The sequence below is a fragment of the Stomoxys calcitrans genome, chromosome 2 (assembly GCF_963082655.1).
Source record: "Stomoxys calcitrans chromosome 2, idStoCalc2.1, whole genome shotgun sequence".
Lineage (NCBI taxonomy): Eukaryota > Metazoa > Arthropoda > Insecta > Diptera > Muscidae > Stomoxys > Stomoxys calcitrans.
The window spans coordinates 171,092,921-171,113,561 of NC_081553.1; the positions used below are offsets into that span (position 1 = coordinate 171,092,921).

A 20,641-nucleotide genomic window follows, 5' to 3' on the forward strand; every position below is an offset into this window, starting at 1 on the left:
TGATTTTTCATGCACGCACGACTCACGTTCACGCACGAGTTGTGATATCTCGTGGTTCGTGACTTTTTCGTGAGACGTGATTCACACTCAAGCACTATCACGTGATTAGATTTGAATACCACTCACGAATCACGTGACTCACTCGTAATTCACGCCTTACACGACTACTCACGTGCACACCTCTGGTACGTACGAGAATTTGACCCTACAAAAGGCCACTCAAATAATTTTTCATCCTAAGTGATGGTATGGGCAAATGTGACCTCCGATGGCCGCACAGCAGTGGTTTTCATCGAGCCTGTTGTCCAAATAAATGCGTCTTATTATCGAGAAAACATATTAAAAACTGCCTTGGAGCCGTCGACACGCATGTATTTCGGTCATTGACCAAGGATTGGTACATCCAAGACTCGACACATAAAGCATGTGTAAACCAACAATGGCTAAAAGTGGCTGTCCATTACGCCAGATGCCAATTTGATTGGCGAGTTCACTCGGAGGCCAGTTTGGCCCATTGTAATATCCTAAAAATAAAAAGAAGAGACATAAGATATGAAGCCTCGAACCATATCAAGAGGTTATACGTGAATAAAGAAAACAGGAAAAATGGACAACCAGAGCGGGGAGTGAAAACGCCTATTTCTCACTCAAGCCAGTATGTCCCTTCACCGGAACTTAACGCACCTCCGTTGGAACCATGCTGTTCCAAGATCACTTAGGTTACAAAGAACCGTCTTTCTAGAGAGAAGAGCCTATAGAATCGGACATGAGCAGAGAAAGTGCTCAATAGTCTCCACCTCACCAAGACAACTCCTGCGCAAGCCATTTTGCGGTATTCCATGCACGTCGCTTGCGGCCTATGACACAGAGACCAGTTATGATCCCCGTCAATGTGCTCAGAAATCTCTTGCCACCGTCCACACCATCTTAATCCACAAACCTCGTAACCACGACTTCTGAACTATGGCCACGTGATTGCCGTATCTCTCCATAGTTCTCAGCATCAGTGGTGCAGGTTAATCTGCACTAACTTCAGGCAACTCATGCCCTCTAGTTCCCTGGGTGGCGTTGTCATCATCGAAGGGCAGCACCATTCTTACCTGGTTTAAGCCGAACTTGGTCTCTCCAACCGAGGACTTAAGGAGTGGAAAGGATTTTGAACAAACCCTTATCCAGAGATTTTTGCCTTAATCCCTTGTTCGCCCCATTACAAACGTCCAGTGCTCCGCTAGAAAATGTTTGTTCTGCCTTTAAGCAGCCTAAGTATGGCTTCATCCTCCAATGCAGTAGGAGAAATCCACACCCACGACGTTGTCCAGCGGGGGATTCGATCAATCGGTACCAATTCCATCATCATGCCAGGCAAAGGCTACTGATCGCTCGAAAATCTGATGCTTCCTCATTTCCGCATCCAATAAAATTCGCGAAGGATCATTTCATTAATTTCATTCGTTTCATTCATTTCATTCATTTCATTCATTTCATTCATTTCATTCATTTCATTCATTTCATTCATTTCATTCATTTCATTCATTTCATTCATTTCATTCATTTCATTCATTTCATTCATTTCATTCATTTCATTCATTTCATTCATTTCATTCATTTCATTCATTTCATTCATATCATTCATTTCATTCATTTCATTCATTTCATTCATTTCATTCATTTCATTCATTTCATTCATTTCATTCATTTCATTCATTTCATTCATTTCATTCATTTCATTCATTTCATTCATTTCATTCATTTCATTCATTTCATTCATTTCATTCATTTCATTCATTTCATTCATTTCATTCATTTCATTCATTTCATTCATTTCATTCATTTCATTCATTTCATTCATTTCATTCATTTCATTCATTTCATTCATTTCATTCATTTCATTCATTTCATTCATTTCATTCATTTCATTCATTTCATTCATTTCATTCATTTCATTCATTTCATTCATTTCATTCATTTCATTCATTTCATTCATTTCATTCATTTCATTCATTTCATTCATTTCATTCATTTCATTCATTTCATTCATTTCATTCATTTCATTCATTTCATTCATTTCATTCATTTCATTCATTTCATTCATATCATTCATTTTATTCATTTCATTCATTACAAGGCCTTTGTTTTAAGAAGAAGAGGTCATATCTTAAATTAATGGCGACTGTTCAAATCTATTGGAGACCACCGAAACGCGAAGGTTAGCATGTCCGCTTACGGTGCTGGATGCCTGGGTTCGAATCCTGATGACAACATTAGAAATTATGTTCAGCGGTGGTTATCCCCTCCTAATGCTGGCGACATTTGTGAGATATTATGACATGAAAAACCTCTCCTCAAAGAGGTGTCTCTCTGCGGTTCACCGTTTGGACTCAGGCACAAAAAGAAAGTCACTTATCATTGAGCTTTAAATTGAATCGGACCGCAGTCAATGCTATGTGAGAAGTTTGCCTCTGTTTCTTAATGGAATTTTTAATGGTCTAATTTGCAAATTTGTACAAAACTAAGACGCTATATCTTTAGAAACATAAATTTATCATTTTGACGTAGAAATAAATTTTAAAAGTTATTGCTTTCCTTTTCCCATATTTAAACTTATAAGCAATTTAATAGTGTGACTAAATATAAATTTTCGTTCTTGTGTTTCAGATCTTGGGATGCCACCTCCTCTGTCTTGGGTGGATGTCAATTAAATACTGTTGGGTAAGTCTATGTTGGCAGTGTGATAGGCGACTATTTTCGTAGAAAATTTTTAAAAATGATTTGCTCAGGTAATTTATGCAATTATGCAAATAGCACAAAAACTTGCACATAGCATATGAACGTATACGTGCTCAGTTCAATGCTTATTTCATTACTCATACGTCACATGAGACGCTATGGTATGAGATAACAGCATTTAGGTTTTAAATTTCGTTGCTTTATTTGGCTTAGAATCTGGAATAAGGTGGAGACAATTTAACATTATGGCAACTGAGCAATTTGCAGCCCATTGCTCTAATGTGGGATGGGATCAAGTGCCATAGATTAAAAAAAAAAAAAAAATCAACTTACTTGGCAACCAATTAGACTTTAAAGAAAAACATATGACATTTTTCAAAACTCTCATTAAATACTTTACAGTTAGTGCTCATTGTTTTCAGTTGGCAGTATGGGGGACAATTTAATGCTGGGGCTATTGATTTTTATACCCACCACCGTAGGATAGGGGGTGTATTCATTTTGTCTTTCCGTTTGCAACACATCGAAATATCAATATCCGACCCCACAAAGTATATATATTTTGGATCGTCGTAAAATTCTAAGACGATTTAATGATGTCCGTCTGTTTTAATCACTCTACAGCGTTCAAAAATTGAGATATTGAGTTGAAATTTGGCACAGATACGTATTTTTGATGCACGCTGGTTAAGTTCTTAAACGGGCCACATCGGACTATATTTGGATATAGCTGTTATATAGACCGATTTTCCGATAAAAGGGTCCAATGCCTTTATTGCTTTATTTTTCATCCGATTTCACTGAAATTTGAAAGAGTGAGTAGTTTTAGGCCCACCCACATCTGACATAAATATGGTCCATATCGGACTATATTTATATATAGCTGTCATATATACCGATCTGCCCATAAAAGCTTTATTTACTAATAAATAAATGGAGAACTCTCCTTAGTGCCGGGGGCTTCCCCACCCCCAAAAACACCACCCAAAGGACACTTTTCCTGTTTTGCGCAATATGGGTATCAAATGAAAGGTATTAAAAAGTAGAGAACAAATCTGATATAAAAATTCATTCCTTGGTGTCTGAGGGTCCTCCCCACCCCCAAAACCCCCTTGCAGGACATAGTTACCAATTGGGACAATATGGATATCAAATGAAAGGTACTCCAAAGGATAGTAAAAAGCTGATACAAACATTTATTCTTTGGTATCTAAGGCGCCCCCACCCATCAAAAACCCCTCAACAGGACATATTTACCGATTGGGATCATATGAATATCAAATGAAAGGTGTTTGGAAATTTAGTACACGTCTGTTATAAGAATTTGGTCCAAATTGTATACGGGGCCTCTCCAACCCCAAAACGGGCATGAATGTTCAACGTCACAAAATAGGTATAAAATAGAGGGTCTTTGAGCGTCGACTAATAATCTGGTATACACATTTGGGACAGTGTCTGAGACCGGCCCACCAACCTAATTCGCTTCAATAAGACGTGTAGTTCGATCGTGATAATATGGGAATTAAACGAAAGGTCCATTACAGTAGAGTTCGAATATAATGTTGATATAAGAATCAAGTATCCGCGTCACGTTCTGCCAGCCAGCAGGACATGTGGATTGCGACAATAAAGGACTCAAATAAATTGTAGTTTGGGTCTTAGCGTCGGGGGGACCGACCTTCACGTGCCAATAAAAAGTGTAGTCCCCATGAACTGTCATGGATAGAATAGGACAGCAATAAAAGGTCTTTGGTGGTAGAGTACACTTTTTACCCTGAAATTGGGATAGACACAGGAGAACCTGCAAGTGGTAGTTATACCCTACACCACTAATGTGGTATAGGGTATTATAACTTAGTGAATTAGTTTGTAACACCCAAAAGGAAGAGAGATAGACCCATTGATAAGTATACCGATCGACTCAAAATCACTTTCTGATTCGATTTAGCTATGTCCGTCTGACTGTCTGTCCGTCTGTCCATGATAATTTGTGTGCAAACTACAGGTCGCAGTTTTCCTCCGATCGTCTTCAAATTTGGTATGGGAATGTTTTTTGGCCTAGAGACGAAGCCTATTGAAATTTGAAAAAATCGGTTCAGATTTGGATATAGCTTCCATATATATGTTTGTCCGATTTGAAGTAATAATGCAATAAAATAGTCCTTTGTTAGCCGATTCTCTCGAAATTTGGCAGGAAAGATTTTTTTGGCAGGAAAGATTTTCTTCTCGATATTAAAAGTGAATTTCATAGAAATCGGTTCAGATTTGGATATAGCTCCAATATATATGTTCGTCCGATTTGCAGTAATACCGCAATAAAATGGTCATTTGTTGACCGATTCTCTTGAAATTTGGTAGGAATGATTTTATTATGACGCTCAATTTAATTGGTGAATTTTATAGAAATCCGTTCAGATTTGGATATAGCTTCCATATATATGTTTGTCCGCTTTGCAGTAATACAGCAATAAAATGGAAATTACTTAACCGATACTCTCCAAAAATTATCGGAAAGATTTTCTTATGACTCTCGATATTACTGGTGAATTTCATAGAAATCTGTTCAGATTTAGGTATAGCTCACATAAATATATATCGTCCGATTTTCACTCCTAGACCCACTGCAAGCGCATTTATTGACCAATCTTCCCAAAATTTTGTACAACGCTTTCCTCGTTTTTAAATATGATCTTGAGTGTGGAAAACCAATTCAAAAAAAAAACAAAAAATTTATGAGTTTGGGTCTGAACGAGACCCGTAGCCCTGAATATCTTGATCGCCACCTTCAAAATGCTTGACATTACGGGGCTCAAACAAAGTTCTAGCACGATACTGATATTAATTCGAGGACCGCCCCTTAAACTTCCTTCAAACCGGACATATGTGCGTACTATGGCAATAAGTTATTTGATAGTAGAACACGAATTTTATATCCAATTTAGAGACCAAGTGTTAGGGGGTAGCAAGGGGTTTATCTCTACCAACAAAAAAAAAAAAAAAAAACGAGAATGAAGTAGATCTAACACCACAACATTAATGGGCGGACCCTCCCGTAACTCTTTTTTTCAAAATCGCCAAATCTCGGAGATTGATGAGGCGATTTACGCAAAATTTAGTTTGTTAAAAATAACTAGCCATATGCAAATTTAAACCAATAATGCCAGTATTAGGCTCAAATGAAAGGTATTTGAGACTGGAGCACGAATCTAAAACATGGGGGTACTGACCGTGCCACTACAGAGCTCAGATAAAATAAAAGAGTGAAAGAAAGCGCAGCGGAGTGGGCCCTGTCCAGCTAGTAGCTCCTATATAAACCGATCTCCCTTATATATCTCGAGCCTCTAGAGAGCGCAATTCTTATCCGATTTTGTAGAAATTTTGAAAATTATTTCTCTTATGACATACGACCCAAAAATGGCCTGAATCGGTCAAATATAGCTCCCAAGTAATTCGATTACACTTCTTGAGGCCTTAGAGGACGCAATCCTTGTCTGATTTGACTCAAATTGTGCACAACTACTTGCCCTTTGACCTACAATATACGTGCCAAATATTCTCTGGATCGGTCCATGTGACATGATATAGCTCCCAAATAAACCGATCTCCCGAATTTTGCACAATGACTTCTACTATGGTCTCTAACATCCAAACCAAGTATGATCCGAACCTATCCAAAATCTAATATAGCTCCAGTGGCATAGAAATTTTTATCGATTTTCCTTTGCTTGCCTATAAAGAGATACCGAGTAAAGAACCCGACAAATGCAATCCATGGTGTAGGGTACATAAAATTCGGCCCGGCCGAACTTAGCGCGCTTTTACTTGTTCTTGAAAGTTATTTTTATATCCTCCACCATAGGATGGAGGTATACTAATTTCGTCATTCTGTTTGTAACTCCTTGAAATATTCGTCTAAGATCGATTTTCCTTTGCTTGCCTATAAAGAGATACCGAGTAAAGAACCCGACAAATGCAATCCATGGTGTAGGGTACATAAAATTCGGCCCGGCCGAACTTAGCGCGCTTTTACTTGTTCTTGAAAGTTATTTTTATATCCTCCACCATAGGATGGAGGTATACTAATTTCGTCATTCTGTTTGTAACTCCTTGAAATATTCGTCTAAGACCCCATAAAGTATATATATTCTTGATCGGCATGACATTTAAGTCGATCTAGCCGTGTCTGTCAGTGTGTACGTCCGTCCGTCTGATTGTCGAAAGCACGCTAATTTTCAAAGGAGTAAAGCTAGCCGCTTGAAATTTTGCACAAATACTTCTCATTGGTGTAGGTCTATTATTCTGGGTCTGCGATTGTAAATGGCCCATATCGGTCCAAGTTTTTATATAGCTGCCATATAAAACGATGTCGGATCTTGACTTCTTGAGCCTCTAGAGGGCGTAATTCCTATCCGATTTGGCTGAAATTTTGCATGACGTGTTTTGTTATGACTTCCACTAGCTGTGTTAAGTATGGTTTAAATCGGTCCATAACCTGATACAGCTGCCAAAACCGATCTGGGATCTTGACTTCTTGATCCTCTAGAGGGCGTAATTATTATCCAATTCGGCTGAAATTTTGAACATCGGCTTCTCCCATAACCTTTAACAAACGTGTCAAATATGGTTTGAATCGGACTATAGCCTGATACAGCTCCTATATAAACCGATCTCCCTATTTTACTTTTTGAGCCTCTAGAGGGCGTAATTCCTATCCGATTTGGCTGAAATTTTGCATGACGTGTTTTGTTATGACTTCCACTAGCTGTGTTAAGTATGGTTTAAATCGGTTCATAACCTGATACAGCTGCCAAAACCGATCTGGGATCTTGACTTCTTGATCCTCTAGAGGGCGTAATTATTATCCAATTCGGCTGAAATTTTGAACATCGGCTTCTCCCATAATCTTTAACAAACGTGTCAAATATGGTTTGAATCGGACTATAGCCTGATACAGCTCCTATATAAACCGATCTCCCTATTTTACTTTTTGAGCATCTAGAGGGCCCAATTCCTATCCGATTAGGCTGAAATTTTGCATGACGTGTTTTGTTATGACTTCCACTAGCTGTGTTAAGTATGGCGCAAAACGGTCCATAACCTGATACAGCTGTCATATAAACCGATCTCGGATCTTGACTTCTTGAGCATCTAGAGGGCGTAATTATTATGCAATGTGGCTAAAATTTTGAACATCGGCTTCTCCCATAAACTTTAACAAACGTGTCAAATATGGTTTGAATTGGACTATAGCCTGATACAGCTCCCATTTAAACCGATCTCTACTTTTTGAGCCTCTAGAGGGCGCAATTCCTATCCGATTTGGTTGAAATTTGGCATGACGTGTTTCGTTAGGACTTCCAACTGTACTAAGTATGGATCGAATTGGTGCATAACCAGATATAGCTGTCATATAAACCGATCTGAGATCTTGACTTCTTGAGCCTCTAGAGGGCGCTTTGGCTGAAATTTTACAACGATTTGAACAACAGTTTCTTCCATAACCTTCAACATGCGTGTTAAATATGATCTGAATCGGTCTAAAGCCTGAAACAGCACCCATATAAACCAATCTCCCTATTTAACTTCTTGAGCCCCTAAAGGGCTCAATTCTTATTCGAATTGGCTGGAAATTTACACAATGACTTTTACTAGGGTCTCCAACATTCAATTCAATTATGGTCTGAATCGGACCATAACTTCAATAGCATAGCAGTTCTTATCTTTTATCTTTCGTTTGCCTAAAAAGAGATACCGGAAAAGAACTCGACAATTGCGATCCATGGTTTAGGGTATATAAGGTTCGGCCCGACCGAACTTAGCACGCTTTTACTTCTTGAAAGTTATTTTTAAATTTTCTTGAAAGCAGAGGGACGAACGTAATGCAGATGACCGAATGCTCGACCAGACGACAAGTCGTCGTTGCTATTTACTGCGATCGAGTTGAAGTTCAGCAAATCCAACAGATGGCGCTATAAAGTAACATGATTGTCACCCGACCAAACAACAAGACACAAAATTGATCACATTGTAATAGATGGGAAGCATTTATCGATCATTTTGGGAACTATCGATCTGATTTGTGTACAAATTACAAGGACAGGCAGAAGGATGGACAGAAATACAGTCGGACATCAAATCAAGAAATGATTCCGAGTCGAATGGTAATGCTTAATAGTGGGGCTTCTTTTGTCATTTTGCGTGATACGAACAAATAAACACCTGTATCGCAAATGGTGGTGTAGGGTGCAGAATATCATTTGTTTATTGCCTTCAAATTGCTGATTTATATTGCTTTCAATTGGTGTTGTGTCTTTATGATTTTCATTATTCTAGAAGTCATTAGCGTTGACTAGTTAATATTCCATAACCATAAGCTGATAGGTCTTCATGTTCATTAGCGGTATAATTGAGAAAAATATTAAATATCAAGACGCAGTATTTAATTAGCACGTTTTCTACTTTGCCATCGGGCTATGTGTGGGAATATTGATTGGATCGGAGGTGGTGACTTTACACACTTCTTCGATGCGTTTTGTATGATTTAATTGTTCATCTAAGGGAGCATGTGGGAAGTGCAAGTGACATAGAAATCGACATCGGAATAAGGCTTTATAAATGACTCAGAGTAAAATTCCTTGCATTTCCTTATATAACAGCAATTACGTGCGTGCAGTTGCACACATGAACACTCTCACAAACACATTTGTAAGTCACGTTTTTAGACATTTCAACAAGACATTGACATTGCTGTGATGTAGTAAGCAATCAGTAAGAATGTTTCTTATATTTCATGGATTTCTTTTGAAACAGAAAATAGCCAACTAATAGTGAAGAATTTCTGAGCAAAATTATAAATAAAACTTAAGTCAAATGTTTAAATGCGATTAATAATATTCCCATATTTTTTTTACGGCACAACTGCAATATTAGCGCATTTCTTAATAGATTTTCTCGAAATTTTGCAAAGTCGCTGCTTATATGCATTTTATTATGCGCACCGAATTTGGTCGAAATCTGCTACATTTACATGTTAGTTACTCCCCTATACATTTTCGTCCGATTTTGACTAATACTGCAATAATTTAGTGATTTTTTAACCGATCTTCATGAAATTTGACCCGAAGTTTTCTCTCCAAGAAAAGTAATGGTGAACAACGTTTCATATACTGACTGTATTTTGTAATTGTCCGACATATAACACTATTGTGGTGTGCTATGCTATATCGTTGTAAAAATATAAGACAATCAGTCATGTCCACGCCTCTGTCTTTTGTAATCGCGCTAAAATATATTAAACTGAATCTTACTTTTTTCCGAAGGCACGAGGGTTGCCTTTTATATTTAGGGATAAGAGAACAAAAACAAGTAAAACGGTGTTAAGTTTGGCCGGGCTGAACTTTGGATACCCACCACCTCGGGTATATATGTAAATCACCTTACATCAAAATCCGGTGAAAATTGCACACCTTATGTCCCATAGCAGTTATATCGAAATATGTTCCGATTTGGACCAAATACTAATAAGAACAAGTCATTGTTCAATTGCGTAGCTACATCTAAATATAAACCGATCTGAACCATATACAACATGGATGTCGAAAAGCCTAATACAAGTCACTGTGTCAAAATTCAGTGAAATCGTATTATAAATACGTTATTTATGGGGCCAAGACTTTAAATCGAGATATCGGTCTACATGGCAGCTTTATCCAAATCTGGACCGATTTGGGCCAAGTTACAGAAAAATGTCGAAGAGCCTAACACAACGCCCAACCCTTAAATCTAGATATCGGTCTATATGGCAGCTATATTCAAATCTGGACCGATCTGTGCCTTATTGAAGAAGTATATCGATGGGCTTAATTTAACATCATCGGACAACCGAAGGATGGGGGTATATACATTTTGTCATTTCGTTTGCAACACATCGAAATATTCATTTCCGACCCTATAAAGTATATATATTCTTGATCAGCGCAAAAATCTAAGATGATCTTTGGGTTGCCCAAAAAGTAATGGCGGATTTTTCATATAGTCGGCGTTGACAAATTTTTTCAACGGCTTGTGACTCTGTAATTGCATTCTTTCTTCTGTCAGTTATCAGCTGTTACTTTTAGCTTGCTTTAGAAAAAAAAAGTGCGCGAAATTTTGTTTACATTTGTTTGTTTGGGGTCAATTTTAATATGGAGCCCACAAAGGAGCATTTTCGTCATATTTTACTTTATTATTTCCGTAAAGGAAAAAACGCGGAGCAGGTTGCTAAAAAGTTACGAGATGTGTATGGTGATAAAGCCTTAAAAGGAAGACAGTGTCAAAATTGGTTTCGCAAATTCCGTTCAGGAGATTTTTCACTTAAAAATGAGACACGTTCAGGTCGGCCAAATGAAGCTGATGATGACCAAATCAAAGCAATAATCGAATTGGATCGTCATGTAACTGAGCGTGAGATAGGAGAGAAGTTAAATATACCAAAATCAACCGTTCATTATCACATAAAAAGTCTTGGACTGGTGAAAAACTTGATATTTGGGTACCACATGTATTGAAAGAAATTCATTTAACAAACCGAATCAACGCTTGTGATATGCACCTTAAACGCTATGAATTCGATCCGTTTTTAAAACGAATCATAACTGGAGATGAAAAATGGATTGTTTACAACAACGTTAGTCGAAAACGATCATGGTCCAAGCATGGTGAACCAGCTCAAACCACTTCAAAGGCTGATATCCACCAAAAGAAGGTTATGATGTCTGTTTGGTGGGATTGGAAGGGTGTAGTATATTTTGAGCTGCTTCCAAGGAACCAAACGATTAATTTGGATGTTTACTGTCAACAGTTGGACAAATTGAATACAGCCATCAAGGAGAAGCGACCAGATCGTCAATCGTAAAGGTGTTATATTCCACCAGGACAACGCTAGACCGCACACATCTTTGGTCACTTGCCAAAAACTGAGTGAGCTTGGCTGGGAACTTTTGATGCATCCACCATATAGCCCTGACCTTGCACTATCAGACTACCATTTATTTCGATCTTTGCAGAACTCCTTAAATGGTAAAAGTTTCGGCAATGATGAGGCTATAAAATCGCACTTGGTTCAGTTTTTTGCAGATAAAGGCCAGAAGTTCTATGAGCGTGGAATACTAAATTAGCCAGGAAGATGGCAAAAGGTTATCAAACACAATGGCAATTATATATTTGATTAAAGTTCATTCTAAGTTTTATTAAAAATGCATTTACTTTCTTTTAAAAAATCCGCAATTACTTTTTGGGCAACCAATTGAAATGTCCGTCCGTCTGTCTGTTGAAATCACGCTATAGTCCTTAAAACTAGAGATATTGAGCTGAAACTTTGCACAGATTCTTTTTTTGTCCATAAGCAGGTTAAGTTTGAAGATGGGCTATATCGGACTATATCTTGATATAGCCCCCATACAGACCGATCCGCCGATTTAGGGTCTTAGGTCCATAAAAGCCACATTTATCATCCGATTTTGCTGAAATTTGGGACAGTGAGTTGTGTTAGGCCCTTCAACATCCTCCGTCAATTTGGCCCAGATCGGTTCATATATAGATATATGGATATAGTTGCCACATAGAAGCCACATTTATTATCCGATTTTGCTGAAATTTAGGCCAGTGCGTTGTCTTAGGCCCATCAACGTTTTTCGTCAATTTGGCCCAGATCGGTTCAGATTTGGATATAGCTGCCATATAGACCGATCGTCCGATTTTGCTGAAATTTGGGACACTGCGTTGTTTTAGGGCCTTCGACATCCTCCGTTAATATGGTTCGGATCGGTTCAGATTTGGATATAGCTTGCATATAGACCGATCCTCCGATTTAGGGCCTTAGGGCCATAAAAGCCACATTTATTATTTGATTTTGCGGAAATTTGGGGCAGTGAATTGTGTTAGGGCCTTCAACATTCTCCCTCAATTTGGCTTAGATCGGTCCAGATTTGGATATAGCTGCGATATAGACCGATCTCTCGATTTTAGGTTTTGGGGCCATAAAAAGCGCATTTATTGTCCGATGTTGCCGAAATTTGGGACAAAGAGTTAACTTAAGCCCCTCCACATATTTCTGGAATTTGGTCTAGATCGATCAAGATTTGCATATAGCTGCCATATAGACCGATCTCTCGATTTAAAATCTTGGCCCGATTGCACTGAAATTTGTCACACTGACTTATGTTATGCTTTTCGACATTCGTGTCGTATATATTTCAGATCAGTTTATTTTTAGACATAACTACTAAAAAGACCAATATTTTGTTATACACAATTAAACAATGACTTGAACTTATCAGTATTTGGTCCAAATTGGATCATATTTCGATATAACTGCTATGTGACATAAGATGTGCAATTTTCACCGAATTTTGATGAAAGGTGGTTTACATATATACCTGAGGTGGTGGGTATCCGAAGTTCGGCCCGGCCGAACTTAACTCCTTTTTACTTGTTCTTAGTGGTACGATTGCGACATGTCCATTTTTTCCGAAAAACAGTAGATCATTTGCTTGGAAGTGATTCGTGCGCGAGCAACTTTTGTTGGATTTGGCTAATCTTGAAGCACCCATACAGCCGACAGCTGTTTACTTACGGGCTCATACCCGTAAATCCACGATTCATCACCTGTCACTATGTTAAAGATGTGTTTCGAAGCACTGCGATCGTTTTTTTGGAGCATTTATTGCATTTTTGAGTGATTGACAAATTGTGTGGGATCCAACTCGAGCAATTTGTTTTTACGGTCAAATGTTCATGCAACATTGATTGTATGCTGGTCCCACTAATGCCTAAGGTTGCCTCAATCACACGATAGGTCACATGACGATCTTGCAATGTCAGTTGGCGCACAGCATCAATGGTTTTTGGAACAACAACTGATTTTGGGCGAGATTCACGAAAGTAAAACTTCTCTCCAAAGAGGAGTCGCACTGCGGCACGCCGTTCGGACTCGGCTATAAAGAAAGGAGGCCCCTTATCATTGCACTTAAACTTGAATCGGACTGCACTCATTGCTATGTGAGAAGTTTGCCCCTGTTCCTTAGTGGAATGTTCATGGGCAAAATAAGCAAATTTGCAATTTTTGTGTGCCATATCTATTCACATCTGCATCTCGTATAGTCGTCTCCAATAGGATATTAAAGAGATCACACGATAAGCTGTCTCCTTGTCTAAAACCTCGTTTGGTTTTGAATGATTCGGAGAGGTTCTTTCCTATTCTTACAGAGGAACGCGTATCAGCAAGTGTCATCCTGTAGAGTCTTATTTATTTTGCTGGAATACCAAAAAGAGACATGGCTTCAAATACCTTTGAACGTAACGGGGTATTGAAATCTGCTTTGTGGTCAACAAAGAGATGGTAGGTGTTGATTGGTTCTTCTCGGGTCATTTCCAGGATTTGGCGCAGTGTGAATATCTGGTCTAGGGTGGATTTAACTGGTCTAAAGCCGCATTGATAGGGCCCAACTATCTCATTGAATTTAGATTTTAATCCTTCACACAGTGCGCTCGAGAGTATCTTGTATGCGATGGTTAGGAGACTTATTTTTCTGTAGTTGACATATTCCGTCTTATCTCCTTTCTTGTGTACGTGACGTAGTATGCTGAGGTTCCAATCATTGGGTATGCGTTCTCCTAGCCAGATCGCGTAGACAAGCTGATGCATTTCGCCTCCGGTCTTAAATAGCTCGGCTGGCAACCCGTCGGCTCCTGCTGCCTTGTTGCTCTTCAGTCGGGTCACAGCTACTTGGACCTCGTTTTGACTGGAAGGTAAACATTCTATACCATTATCAGTGTTTGGTTCTGCTGTGTCCTCTTTACCGCCATTGTCGGGCACTAGCATTTAATTTTCAAATTGATCAGATCGGGCTTCATAGCTTGTTTTGTTTTTTTTTTTGACACAGAGTGGGCCAAGATTCTTGGTCTCCAATATAAAAAACAGATTCGTACTCTTCTTCCAGAAAGCCTTTCGTTTGAGTTCAAATTTTCCCGACGTGTTTATATGACAGAGTAGGATTTTTTTGGTATCTGGCACCCAAAGGCCTGATTTTCAACGCAGATGTGGACTCTACTTCCAAAAACTTTTCATTTGATACCATATTGCACCAATCGACATACCATTTCTTTCAAGGGTAGTTTGGGGTGAGTGTTGCTCCATAAAAATTTGAAAAATTTGTATTTTTAAATTTTACTTCACTTGGGTTGCACTTGTCATACCAGCCTCGTTGGCTTTGTTTTATTTACTCTATAGTCCATGTACCCTGTAGTCCAGCTCAGCTCCTTTGGTCGCTATGATTTATGGGACTCCAGAGTGTATTTTTGAAAGAAGTGTTCCCTGTTTGTTTTTTTAGTCTTTGTTTGCTATTATTGTTGGTTTGGATCTATTTTAAGTTATATGTATATCTGTTGCCTTAACAAAAACCAGAAGCACGCTTTTCATGGCGTTCCGCATGTGTAAAACAAACACAAAACCAAAACAAAAATATTCCATAGATCGTTTAAAAGTCTTCCTAGTTTGGATGCTATGGACGGGCCAGCACGTACGCGCAGAGGTACTAAACAGAGGCTAGCTAAGAGAAAGACAAAGATCTAAAATAATTGCTGCCGCAACAACGTCAGAACTCTTTTAAAGTTTTTGCCAGCAATTGCAACTAAAAATAGTTTCCACTTGAATTGTCTGTCGGTCTATCTCGAGGGCAAACTGCACGGAATGGTGTTGCTGCCACAGAAAATTCTTGTTTGGGTGCAATGATTTGGCCAAATTGCTACGGCACTTCATTGCATATTGGTGGAGGGAGGGAACACACTTTCAAGTTATTGATTGACATTTAACTGGGCCCATGATCATTAACTCTAATGCGAAATTTGTTGAATCATAATAAACATTTTTATTACAGTCATTTTTTCTACAGTGTATTCTGTATCAATTTCAACACATGGAAGGAAAAAACCATTGAAACTTAAAAACAAAGCTAGGACTATATTTTATTAAAATACATTTGCAATATAAGAATTGCGCCTCATAGGCGCTCAAGAAGCAAAATCGGGAGATAGGATTATATGGGAGCTGTATCAAGCTATTGATCGATTAGACACGTATGTTGAAGGTCATGGGAAGAAGCCGTTGTACAAAATTTCTGCCAAATCGGATGAGAATTGCGCCCTCTAGAGGCTCAAGAAGTCAAGATCCCAGATCGGTTTATATGGCAGCTATATCAGTTTATATACCGATTTGAGCCAAACTCAGCGCAGTTATTGGAAGTCATAACAAAACATCTCATGCAAAATTTCAGACAAATCGGATGAGAATTGCGCGCTCTATTGGCTCAAGAAGTCAAGATCCAAGATCGATTTATATGACAGCTATACCAGATTATGAACCGATTTAAATCATGAATCGATTTAAATCATACTTAACATACTTTTTGGAAGTGATACCAAAACACCAAATCGGACGAGATTTGGGCCCTCTAGAGGCTCAAGAAGTCAAGACCCAAAATCGGTTTATATGGCAGCTATATCAGGACATGGACCGATTTAAACCATACTTAGCGCAGTTGTTGGAAGTGAACCCAGAACACCACGTTCAGTCAAATCGGACGAGAATTGCGCCCTCTAGAGGCTCAAGAAGTCGAGACCCAAGATCGGTTTATATGGCAGCTTTATCAAAATATGGACCGATTTGGTCCATTTACAATCTCAACCGACCTACTCAAATAAAAGTTTTTGTGCAAAATTTCAAGCGACTAGCTTTACTCCTTCGAAAGTTAGCGTGCTTTCGACAGCCAGACGCACGGACATACGGACGGACAGGGCTAGATCGACTTAAAATGACATAACGATCAAGAATATATATACTTTATGGGGTCTCAGGTGCATATTTCGAGGTGTTACAAACAGAATGACGATATTAGTATACCCCCATCTTATGGTGGAGGGTATAAAAAGGCTCAGAGAATATGTTGTCTTGGCATAGGCGGAGTGATGAGGACCACGCCCACTGGGGCACTGGAGACTTTTCTAGATATCCGACCCATAGACAAACAGATTAAGTGCAAGGCAACCTGCACTTGCGGCTATGAGACTTAAGGCTGTGGGAGAATAAATTGAGGATAGGGGCAGCTCATACCATAGCTGTTTAATCGCGGAGATGATTGGAAACCTGGAAGGAAGTGCAGAAGGTTCCGATCGGATACCTATGATGAACCTTGAAGTCGAGTGCGACGCACTGCTGCCATCGGCACAGTCTTGGATTGACGGAACCCTAGTATTGCCATCTGGAAGATCATGTTACACGGATGGATCAAAGCTAGAGGACAAAGTGCGCCTGGAGGTCTACACTAAGAACACAGGGACTGATATCTGTTTTAGACTGCCTGACCATACGGTCCTGCAGGCGGAGATCCGGGCGATCACTGAATGAGTGTAGTGGTGTGGTGCTAACGCGAGGATATCCAGTGTGAACATCTTTACGGACAGTAAAATTGCCATAATGTAAATAAGAACCAGGACGGTAAGGTCACAGGAGTGTAAGAAGGAGTTTAATGCCTTCTCTGAGGATTGAACAATACGCATCGTTTGGGTGCCGCGTCATTGCGAATTAAGGGGGAATAATAGAGCAAACGATTTGGCTGAGAAGGCCAGAGGACTGCCGTCAATAAACTTACTTAACCCGAAGCCTATCGGGTCGACGCAGTTCGATTTAAGGGCGTGGTCGACGAACGTCATTTACTCGGAACAGCGAAACGGTCGGTAGGACTGCTCCGAATAGTGAGAAGACGAGGCTATTGGTGAAAGGAGGTAAGAAGGAGGTCAGTATAGCTTTTGATATATAAAGGGATACATAGGACTACGAGCTCACTTATGCAAAATCGGTGCGGCAACTAATAGCATCTGTAGGGCATGTGGGGAAGATGATGAGACTTTGGAGCATTTCTTCATTGTCATTGCCTGGCTGTCGAGTCTAACAGACCCAGGTACTTAACGAACGACACAATACCAGACATGAACAACTTAGGGGCGTGGTATGGAACAAATTAAGGAATTTGTAAGTAGCACGGAATTCCTAACTTAGAGTTTCTTTTTCATGCTATTTAGAGCATACAACAAGCTGATTACTGGCTTAGGTGTATGTCCATAGTGGCACGCGGCGTATAAATATCCGCACCCTTTTTTATACCCTCCACCACAGGATGGGGGTATACTAATTTCGTCTTCTGTTTGTAACTCCTCGAAATATTCGTCTTAAACCCGATAAACTATATATATTCTTGATCGTCATTACATTTTATATCGATCTAGCCATATCCGTCCGTCTGTCCCTCTGTCCGTCCGTCCATCCGTCTATCCGTCCGTCCGTCTGTCCGTCCGTCTGTCCGTCCGTCTGTCCGTCCGTCTGTCCGTCCGTCTATCCGTCCGTCTGTCTGTCCGTCCGTCCGCCTGTCTGTCGAAAGCACGCTAACTTTTGAAGATGTAAAGCTAGCCGCATGATATAAACCGATCTTGGATGTTGAGGCACTACAGTATGCAATTTTAATCCGATTTGGATGAAATTTTGCATGAGGTGTTTTGTTATGATTTTGTATGGTTGAAATCGGTAAATAACCTCATATAGCTCTCATATATGACAGCTATATATGACACCGAAAATGACTATTAAATTATTGCGGAAACCGACGGACTCTTTTCTTTGTCAGAACACAAACAACAACACCCAAAAATGACAACAGTATTGAAGCAGAGTTGATTTGGCGCAGTTTGTGAGCATTTAATTACATTTGCAATTAAAATTGTGCGAAATGTACCATGATGCAGCGACATGTCTCTACTATTTTGCATATAGAACTCTGTACCACTTGTACGGAATGTGTTCGCATTATCTTCGTCACCATTTTTTATGGTGCGTTTTGACAGTTGTTCGGGTGAAAAGTTGAAGTCAGTACTTGGCTTATGCCAGTAATCGGTTCATTTGGCGCTCTAAGTACCAAAAAGTAACCTCGACAACAAAACTATGTCAGGAATTCCGTACTATTAATAAAATACCCAATTGCTTTCCATACCACGCCTTAAGTCGGATTATGCCTGGTATTATGATTTCATCAATATATCTATGAATAAAAGACTTGTAATTTTTCCAAGTGTACAATCTATGCATTTGTTGATTGCTTAACCGAAATCATTGGCCTAAATGCCATGGCTGCAACGGACTATCGTTGTTGGGCTTCTCATCTAGAAATGCATGCTCATCACGTGTATATCACATTCGACAGATCCTACCGTGTGTGAAATGCTGCAGAAGTATGAAACATATTTAGTATGTGTGGTGGGATATTCGTTCTGCTACGTTGTGTTAGTTAATGTTGCCTTTGGCCTGATTGAATGGCTGCGCCTGGCATATGTTTTTACCGACTGCCTCCAATTCTTGGTAACTCCAGCAACGTATCGACGTCATGCACTGTGGATGTGTGAATCGTCGCCATGGCTTCGCTAAATATGCTTGGCAAGGAAGAAGTTCTATTTTTGTAACAATTGTCTGTATTTTTATTTGTGCTGTGTCTATGCATCATTGTTGCTTGCTTGGTCGCTGTAGTCTTATGGGGCAATAATTGTTTAAGAGTTGCAATCGTCGTTTTGTTCTCTCCATTGTAAAGCCCACAATCAGAGCGATATTTGATTCTGATGTGTAAATGAGAAACAATATAAATAGAATGGTAAACATTTTATTTAACTCGAACAATTGTATCGGTATTGGAAACAATAGACAGAGTTGTATACAGGAAGAGATGGTTTTGGATAAGGATGTTATAAAATCTTTTATAATATTAGGTTAGGTCTAGGGATCCCAAAGTCGATTTTCGATTAGTCGACTTTTTTTGCAAAAAAAAATTGAATAGTCGATATTGTCGGTATTGGAAACAACAATTGTATAAACGGCTTCCAATATAAAGAAGAGAAGAGATAGTTTTGGCTAAGGATGTTATATAAAATTTGTTATAATGTTAGGTTTAAGTGGCAGTCAGACTCACTGAGACGTTTTCGTCCATTGTGATACCAGAAGAATAGGAAAAGAAGATAACTTCTAGTTCTTACCTTTGAACCATGCAGCTAGTTTTAAAAAGTCAAAAAACTTGCGAATGTTCACATTCGCTGAATCAGACAAATTCTCAAAAAATGAGAATCTAAATTGGAACTCTTTCTGACTGTCAGTGCTGGACACACATATAGCAGATGTTCTAAGGTCTATTTTTCCTCGACGGCCTCACAGCTTCTGCAGAGATCCTTACATGCAACCTTCAGCCTGTCAACATGTTTTTATACCCACATATATATATTGTCATTCCGTTTGCAACACATCGAAATATCCATTTCCGACCCTATCGAGTATATATATTCTTGATCAGCGTAAAAATCTAAGACGATCTAGACATGTCTGTCCGTCTGTCCGTCTGTCTGTTGAAATCACGCTACAGTCTTCAAAAATAGAGATATTGAGCTGAAATTTTGCACAGATTCATTTTTTTGTCCATAAGCAGGTTCAGTTCGACGATGGACTATATCGGACTATATCTTGATATAGCCCCCATATAGACCGATCCGCCGATTTAGGGTCTTAGGCCAATAAATACCACATTTATTATCCGAATTTGCTGAAATTTGGGACAGTGAGTTGTTATAGGAACTTCGGCATCCTTCGTCAATTTGGCCCATATCGATCCAGATTTGGATATAGCTGCCATATAGACCGATCTGCCGATTTAGGGTCTTAGGCCCATAAAAGCCACATTTATTATGCGATTTTGCTGAAATTTGGGACAGTGAGTTGTGTTTGTCCCGTCGATATCCTTCGTCAATTTGGCCCAGATCTGTCCAGATTTGGATATAGCTGCCATATAGACCG

The 20,641-nt window shown here is 39.2% G+C and overlaps 1 protein-coding gene across 1 annotated transcript in view; it reads left to right on the forward strand.

Annotated features, from left to right (window-relative positions):
• The window catches only part of LOC106081645 (G protein-activated inward rectifier potassium channel 3), a 294,704-nt gene that overhangs the window by 90,888 nt on the left and 183,175 nt on the right, over window positions 1–20,641 (forward strand). The window contains exon 2 of the mRNA XM_059362670.1: window positions 2,656–2,709. The gene's annotated coding sequence lies outside the window, so the exon portion shown is untranslated. The remainder of the gene's footprint in view (window positions 1–2,655; window positions 2,710–20,641) is intronic.